The 9,174-nt window shown below is 47.7% G+C and overlaps 2 pseudogenes; both read right to left on the minus strand.

Moving 5' to 3' along the window:
* Positions 1-8,092: 8,092 nt before the first annotated feature.
* LOC146799428 (5S ribosomal RNA) lies at positions 8,093-8,212 on the minus strand (annotated as a pseudogene).
* Positions 8,213-8,320: 108 nt separating this feature from the next.
* LOC146799429 (5S ribosomal RNA) lies at positions 8,321-8,440 on the minus strand (annotated as a pseudogene).
* Positions 8,441-9,174: the final 734 nt, after the last annotated feature.

Here is a 9,174-nt window from a genome sequence, read left to right on the forward strand (position 1 = left end):
CTTAAATATTATACTTGTAACACTAATATTGTACGGTTTGCCTTTTATAACTGTTAAAGCGTATACCGAAAGTCCAGCTTATTTGCTTGTAGTAGAGTACACATAATGTAACCTGTTAGTTGTTAATTTAGCCTAACGGTAGGCCTGAAATTCATTTCTAATGGATTTTTCAGCTAAGCATTTGAATTCATATTCTGCTTGCATTGTGGAAATGTTGCATGTATTTAGTGTTCCCACTGCAGGTGGACAGGGCTTCATTAGTTGAGAGAAAGAGTTATTGTTACTAGTAGATAGAGAGGCCTGAGAAGAAGAAATACCATAACGAATGCGGTACGAATTCTCGTGGGAGAAGGAGATGGCACCAAGGACGTATGAAATATCTCAAAGTGTGATGGAGGCGGAGAGAGGATGCTAGAATAATGGAAAAATACTAGTAGAATTGTGGGAGGGGCTTTCATTCGGTAATTTCTATTGTGGTAACGTAGTGAGGGACAGCTGACACTTTGCTTTGGGACTCCATGAGATACAGACCTTATCTTAGGCTTCTGTGGCTTTATGCTACATGACCCTATTGGAGGCACTTTTTTGGAAGGCTCTGATGGCTGACACCTTTTTCCATCTTTATCGAACTTAGCATTTCCACGTTATGGTAGTGTAGGGAGAGTTATGGACTTGTAGGGGTTTCTAAATGGAATTTTAATTAAATTCCATGCACATTTTTGTCTCTGCATAACATATGTGGCCGTGATCTAACTAGTCGTTTTCTTTTTATTATATAGGGTAAATTGGTTCCGGAGATTTGGCTTTATACTATTTATTTTGTATTTCTGTACTCTAATGCGTAGATTGATGTATATTAAGCTTTTTGAGAGTTTGCAATAAACAAACTGACCCGAATGTAGTTGTGGACCTGAGTTTTTATATGGCAGTCTGTATACTGTGAAACTTAGATTTTGTGAAAGGAGTTTTCTCTTTACCTCTCATGCTGCACAACAAGAACCATTGACCAGGTTGTTGTGGCTTCCTCACCTACTTGGAACTTTGCCATCAACTCAAGACTTTGTGATCAAGTCAGTTTCTGTCTAAGAGCCCTACGATGAATCTCTAATAATGTTCTCCCACTTAAGTGAACTAATCTCTAGAAATTCTTCAATTCCCAAAATTAAATAAAATTCATATTCTCTGTCTGTCTAACGTTCCTTGCACATTGAAAACCTACGAGGACTGAGCTTACTAGGAGAACCATCGAAGCAAAGATTAGGTATCCTGGAACTGTGTTTCACGGAAAAAGAATATTCATCAATGTTGGAGGTTTATGACAAAATGAATGGCCTGCAAACTACATGGGCCTAATTGTGAGTGGGTCAGTGTTTCGACTGTTTGTGCAGGGGTGGGAATATTGAGTTGTGTGGTATTTACCTTACCCAGTAATTACTGGGTGCGATAAATACCTCCTCTTTTGTTAAATTGCAGCAAGTGAAACCTGCCAACATTTAACATTGAAAAATAGAAAGGTATTTCCGGTAACATGCGGATTTCGGTGCGGTAAGGAGTTGCAAAATCTTCGTACATCTGGCCCTAACAGTGCTGCAAAGCCTTCCAATGGCAAACAATGCGCTATACATACGGTCCATAATAAGGACAAATAACCATCAGTTTGTTTTTGTGAAGCTCTGAGTGATTGTGTACAAGTCATTGATTCCTTAAAGCGCAGTGACAATTGAAGAGAGATGCACTGGAACAGGAGCAAACTCGACAAAGAGAGACATTAGAAAACATGAACACTGCATCATTTATATAGTAGGCGCACATCGTGACATTCACTCTTCCCATTTGCCCAAGGACTCTCAGAAACAGAGCGTGTTGTTCATGGCGTAGCCTTTTTATTCACGAAACAGGTAATTCACCAGTGACCAACACGAGAGTAACAGTATCCCTTTTGGATATACAATTATCAAAGCATCACTCTTTAGTGGCATTAACTTGACGAAGGCTGCCGGGCAAATAGGCACAACATTACACTTGAACTTGAGCTTGGCCGTACACTTTAGTGGCCTTGGCCTGTCAAAGGCAGTAAAGAAGATATGCACCAGATTACATTTGAACTCTTGAACTTGGCCATACACTTGAACTTGGCCATCTCGGCCCACCAAGCCCCCACTCTGCTGTGCACATTGTGCCAGGAGGCCCCAAAGTGCTACAGCGAACAGTTGCACTACTTGTAAACCAGGGCCCCACATGGCACACTGGCATGCCCACCGGGGTACCTGCACTCAGGCAGCCTCCCCAGGGTTCACCTCAGTCCATAGGTTGTGGGTTAGGGCAGAAGAGTCAGGGACCACCAGCAGGCCAATCCCCCCCTTCCGCCTACCCTCTGCACATGTGGCTCCTACCCCTTTCTGGGGGCCATCCAGTTGTTTAACCGCCATTGTTGCGCTTGCTTGTTGTTAACTGTCACAGTTCCGCCCTCGCTCTCTTGCCGGGTGGGTGGGTGGTTGACGATGTGCCCCTGCAGCTTGCCGGAGGTTCGAAGGGACAAAGAGGCTGAAGATGGCGGGGTGCGGATTCAAATAGCCTTTCAGCGCGCCCTGATGACGTCACTTCGTTCACCCCCCTTTTCTGCCCTGGGTGAAGGTCCAGTCCCGTGGCGCTACTAAGGGCGCCCCGCCTCTAGGCGCGGGGGGCGCCGGTCATAGTAGGCGCACATCGTGACATTCACTCTTCCCATTTGCCCAAGGACTCTCAGAAACAGAGCGTGTTGTTCATGGCGTAGCCTTTTTATTCACGAAACAGGTAATTCACCAGTGACCAACACGAGAGTAACAGTATCCCTTTTGGATATACAATTATCAAAGCATCACTCTTTAGTGGCATTAACTTGACGAAGGCTGCCGGGCAAATAGGCACAACATTACACTTGAACTTGAGCTTGGCCGTACACTTTAGTGGCCTTGGCCTGTCAAAGGCAGTAAAGAAGATATGCACCAGATTACATTTGAACTCTTGAACTTGGCCATGCACTTGAACTTGGCCATCTCGGCCCACCAAGCCCCCACTCTGCTGTGCACATTGTGCCAGGAGGCCCCAACGCGCTACAGCGAACAGTTGCACTACTTGTAAACCAGGGCCCCACATGGCACACTGGCATGCCCACCGGGGTACCTGCACTCAGGCAGCCTCCCCAGGGTTCACCTCAGTCCATAGGTTGTGGGTTAGGGCAGAAGAGTCAGGGACCACCAGCAGGCCAATCCCCCCCTTCCGCCTACCCTCTGCACATGTGGCTCCTACCCCTTTCTGGGGGCCATCCAGTTGTTTAACCGCCACAGGGCGAGATGCTCCCTGGCACTCTCGCCCTCCCCCCGCGCTAACTGTGGTCCCAAATGGCCCCTAGCATTGTTTATATGAGCCACTGCCCGTCTACCAAAATTATGACCTCCATCCTGATTCCACCTCTCTCTTTTGTTATCTGGGCCGTCCTGTGATGCATTACCTGCCCCCTTTCAGTGACTATCGAATTGTGAAGAGACTAATTTACACTATCTCCTGTTTGCCCTGAATTAATCCATGACTCCCTGCCCGGAACCTGTCACCAGCTGTATTTCCTCCACCGTTATCCTAAAGGGAACTACTGTCCCAGGCCCTCCATAAAATTTCCGCCCGTACGGGTGCCTAGATGCTAGCACCACCCAATTAGACTCCCTTGGACTCTTGGGACAGCGGAGGAAGTGTTGGACCCGCTGCCTTCCTCTTACTGGTCGCCCGTATCACTTACTTCCCTAGCTTGTCCTTGGCCTTAACCAGAACCCCTTTAACTTATACTGCCTGCGTTATCCTACCGACCACATATAGAAACTTCCCTTCAGACCAATGGTCATTGAGCGGTGGCGTAATAGCGCTCCCTCTTACAGTCAAGTGATAATTTACCAGGCCCAAGAATGCGTTAGATAAATATCTTGGCAACTAACCTCAGTAGCAGGCATATTGTCCAGAAGCCTCTCTTAATGCCCACCTAGTTGGGAAGGCCCAACACTATTTCCTGTTTTTACTTTATGATATCCACCTCCCTCCCCAAGGAAACTAGTCCCTTAGGGCCTACAATAGCAAATCTGCCCACCCGGATGCCTGCAGCCTTAGTGCAACCCTAAGTGTACTCTCCCGAGCCTCTCCAGTATGCCTCTTCGATATGCCCATGAAGACCAGGACCCCAGGGGTCTGAACTCTGTCACCAGTCAGGTGACGTCCGGGACTACCAGCAGGTCAGTCCCGTTTGTCGCCAGCCAGACAAAGAAGAACTACTGCCCCATACCGTTACCTGTTGACATCATTCATAGTTACTTACCAACCAGGCACCTCCTTGAGCCTAAAACCACTCAGCTATGCTACCTATTTTGTGTCCATCAACAGACCTTCTTGAGCCGGACTTGCGCTGGGCTGGACTCCTGCACTGCCACCCTCTGAGCTATTGCTCCACCCACTGCCAAGGCTGCTCCCTTTGTGAGAGGTGTTGCTTTGCCCCTTACTGGTTAGGACCTGTGGTTATAGGCCGCCACGGGGGTATAAAAAGGCTGCTTTTGCTTCGCCCCTTACTGTTACGACCTGTGGTTGCAGGCTGCCACAGGGGTATAAATGGCTGAGTTACCATGATAATGTAGCACCTGCCGGGTAATTACCCTGTGCCCGAGGTGAAGTTTGTACCTTGCACCCCATAACCATCTTTACCAGGGAGCCTCCGGTTACCGTATCCTCTGCTATGTGCTTCTTTATATTAATTCCTACCACCCCCGCATGGCCTACACTATGTGAAGATGGCGTTGCCCTTGGTCGAGGGAAGCAGCGGCTGGATGATTTAATTTATGGCCTGGTAACTAATCAGACCCGGTAGCCCACGCCACAATACTCACCGTTCCGCCCCAAACTGACTACTACCCTAACAGTTATTATGTCCCTCGCAGAAGACACCAACGTGAAAGGAATAAATTATCTGTTCCATAGCGGCACAAACTGGTGATTGTAAATTTGGGTTTCATAAGTGTCCTCCTGCAACCAGGCCTCGAGAATGTTTTTCCACTGTCTCCTAACACTTATTGGCATCACCGTGAAAACATAACAAGAAACTACATCCATGACAGAATTGATTCCCCCGCACTAGCCGCTCAAGGGTAATTGTAAGCAGAAAAAATGTCATCTGTTTCCTGACTTCTTAGCAGCACCATGAGCAAGCCCTTAGGGCTACAGCCATGTTTGTCCTTCATTTATTGAGAATTGTTGATCTTTAAATGTTTACCTGGCTCTAATCTCATCAAGTGATTCGTAGAGTATATTTAGCAATAAATACCTATATATTTGACATAAATACCTGTGTAGTGTCTTTTCATTTTGGTAAATCAAGAGATTATAAGGTAAACAAGCTGCTATACATTCCTCAGAGACTTAGCCACCAGGACCATTATGACTGGCAATTTTAACCGTACCGTGTTACCCCCAGGGAACTTGGTTATTGCCCCTGACGGGAGTATTGGGACCTAACGTACTAAAATTGACTGAGACCAATGGCTAATTTCCTTATTGCTGGTAACATAAAACGGAAATGAGTATGTGCTGCCTTTAAAATAACAGCATTGTCCGGTTTTAGATCTACAGAGTTCCAACTGGACTACATAACCTTACTGGAGTTGGTGTAATGGGAGCTACCCGAGTACGCAAAGTTCTGTTCAGCTGTGCCTGCAAAAGCCTATTCTAACGTGTACCTTATCAATGAAGGAAAGCCAGTCCGCAAATCCTGCTGTTTAGAGAACTTGTATATGCATTGTACCAGGTGACCTATAGCGTGTGGATTCAGGTACCCTCCGGCGCCTATTGAAACTGGGCTGGGTCAGCTCTCAGTATTTCCACGTGCAGCCCCTATCCCACTGACTCCTTGCAATGTACCGAGAGTGGTAATAAGCGTACGCCCACCCGGAAGCAATGCCCTCTACTAGCGTGCAGTTGCTGTGCACAGCGGTGTGCTACCGCGCCAATTGGCCTAAATTGTACACCCACTAGTAAGAATACCCGCTATTAGCATGCGGCCTTTGTATGCATCGGTGTGCCCGCCGGGAATGGCACCCGGGACCTTAAAAAATGCAAGTGTACAGCTTCCATGGCAGGCCAATAATTCAGGTGCAGATAAAATGAAAAAGTAACTCCCTGTCTCCATTTGAAATGTACATAAGAACAGCATGACTCCTTAACCGTGGGAACTGACTGGAGACACAGACCCAGTGTGTTTAAACACACTTTGCAGCAATGAGATGTACTTCAACCCGCAGTGCATGTCAACTGGGTGTGCCTGAGTGACCCCTATGGACTACCCCGTCAGCCCCGACGGGTTTTGTTGGCCAATAATAACCGCACCGCACAATTAATGTGCTTTCCTAAAGATCGATGGAGTCATTAATTCCCGACGGTGTACAAGTATTCTGAAACCCCCGGTTGCAGGAATGGGACGAACTTCCATGCGCAGCGCATGCCCACTAAAAGCGAATGAATGACCAGTGTTATTACGAATGGCCCCTTAGAATACCCAATCATCTAAGACTGGTTTAGCGGGCCTACTTACAGGCGAAACAGTTAATTCATGAACTTGGACTGCGCAAAATGATGGCACAATAGGCACTTCTACCAATCCACCCCCCTAACCTGACTGCATATGTTTAATACCTCTGCCTCGTCCGACTCTCCCGTTCCACCCAAGCATGACGCATGGATGTACAGCAAGTCCAGGGAGCCGACGGCATGATGCCCCGCAACGACTTCTGATACCCTGAGAAACGACTATCATGATTAGACATATTGTTTTACATCTTATGCTAATTATTATTATATAAGTAAGTCACTGTAAATCACACACCGGTACACAACTTACAGTTCCAGGACAATAAATAACAGCAAATACCGGAAGCCGGCGGCATGATGCGCAAGACTTCTAATATTATGTAATACAACTACGTCCGCTATATATGTTGTTATACATACGCGTTCACAGCAAGGATACAGAAGAAAAAGATACCGGACTATGATGCCTTGAAAAGTTCTTTGCATGACGCTCACTGGCAGATCTAATGGTGCCCTGAAAAAGTTCTTTGGCATGCAGCGCATTAAGAAGGCAACATTCCCAATCGTAAGTAGAATATATACCCAGATCCGGGCTAATGACTTTGACAAGAAGCGCAAGCGATGCGAAAGCCGAGGGCCGCCTCTCACCGCAAGCCACATCTTAGCCGCATCTTACCCGCTACGGGGCGGCCCCCCTCTGTACCTGTGAGCTAACTTCTGGCTGTTTTAGGCGAACCGCGCCTTCAGAGCTGCGTGGATAGTATCGCTCCACCGCCGCCATACAGGGCTCGACCCCCTTGTGTAGAAGTTGGAGGACCATGAACTTATCTCAAGGGTGTCTTTACCTTGCCTCATCAGGCTCTAAGGAAAATTCCAACCGCGAGCCGCTCCCGCTGCCTGCGTGGGTCAGCGGGGGAGTGATCAATTGGTGAAATAATATGGCAAGCACCGAATGCCTAGATGTAGCGCGGTATAGCCGCTGCTTCATCAAACAATTGCACTAATAACTATGGGTGCGAACGGCCAAATTGTTCGAACCCACTGCCTCTCACCACGGGCTGCATCACGGCAACCGACCGGACACTCCATTATGTGCAACGCAATATTGTTCCCAAACTTTTAGCACGAATACACTCGACAACAAGGAAGGGGGGAGGGGGCGTCCCCTCGCCTATCGCAGCGAGACGCCTTGCACTAATAACAGTAAGGTTCCTATCAAAACGCTGCCTTTTATAGGAAATACGCGCGAAACATCGGCGCGTCCCCCGCATCTGACACTCCAGTATGTGAAAAACGCATTATTATTCGAAAAACTTTAGCGCGAATACCCTCGACAACAAAAGGGAGGGGGGGGGCGTCTCCTCGCATATCGCAGCGAGACGCCTCGCAGTACAAACAGTATGGTTCATATCGCCACGCGGCCTTTATCAAAAATGTTATGCTAATTTTACACCACCAGCGCGCGTGCACCCACCGCTGGTTTCATCTTTGTTTTAAATGCCTACAGCACCTGGTGTTCACAGGCGGTCTCCCATCCAAGTACTAACCAAGCCCGACCCTGCTTAGCTTCCGAGATCGGGCGAGATCGGGCGCATTCAGGGTGGTATGCTCCACGGAAATCAAACAGTATGGTTCATATCGCCACGCGGCCTTTATCAAAAATGTTATGCTAATTTTACACCACCAGCGCGCGTGCACCCACCGCTGGTTTCATCTTTGTTTTAAATGCCTACAGCACCTGGTGTTCACAGGCGGTCTCCCATCCAAGTACTAACCAAGCCCGACCCTGCTTAGCTTCCGAGATCGGGCGAGATCGGGCGCATTCAGGGTGGTATGCTCCACGGAAATACACGCAAAACAACGGCGCGTCCCCCGCATATGGCAGCGGGACGCATCGCGCTCCAAAATGAAATAATTAATTAAATACACTATCGCGACAGACCCAATGTGGGCGAGCTACGCCTAGGCCCCCTCAAACCTCCTGTGCCACACGCAACACTCCGCCGACTCGAACTCCCTCCACGCTGACGATGTGCCCCTGCAGCTTGCCGGAGGTTCGAAGGGACAAAGAGGCTGAAGATGGCGGGGTGCGGATTCAAATAGCCTTTCAGCGCGCCCTGATGACGTCACTTCGTTCACCCCCCTTTTCTGCCCTGGGGGAAGGTCCAGTCCCGTGGCGCTACTAAGGGCGCCCCGCCTCTAGGCGCGGGGGGCGCCGGTCATTTACAGTCTTGTTATATGCATAGTTTATAAACGCTTTCAATTAAATTCAACAGTTTTATTGCCAAATTTATCATCTAAATCTATCCCCAGAATTCTGTGCTTATGGATGGTTTTCTCCATCATGTTGTCAGATTGAAACAGCCAAGATCCACATTTTATTATCCAGTTAGAAATTGTTTATTAGATTCACTCCACTGACAGATGAATACTTGAGCTGTTTCTATAAATCTTCAAAAATGAATCGGCTCAGATCTCTAAAAGTATTTTTATTTTTTTATTTTAAAGCAGAGATATCAAAATAGTTGACACTTGGAGGGTAATTTCGCCCCTTCTGCAAGATTTGGCCACACCAACTCG

Source organism: Triturus cristatus, chromosome 9 (genome assembly GCF_964204655.1).
Source record: "Triturus cristatus chromosome 9, aTriCri1.1, whole genome shotgun sequence".
NCBI classification, from domain to species: domain Eukaryota; kingdom Metazoa; phylum Chordata; class Amphibia; order Caudata; family Salamandridae; genus Triturus; species Triturus cristatus.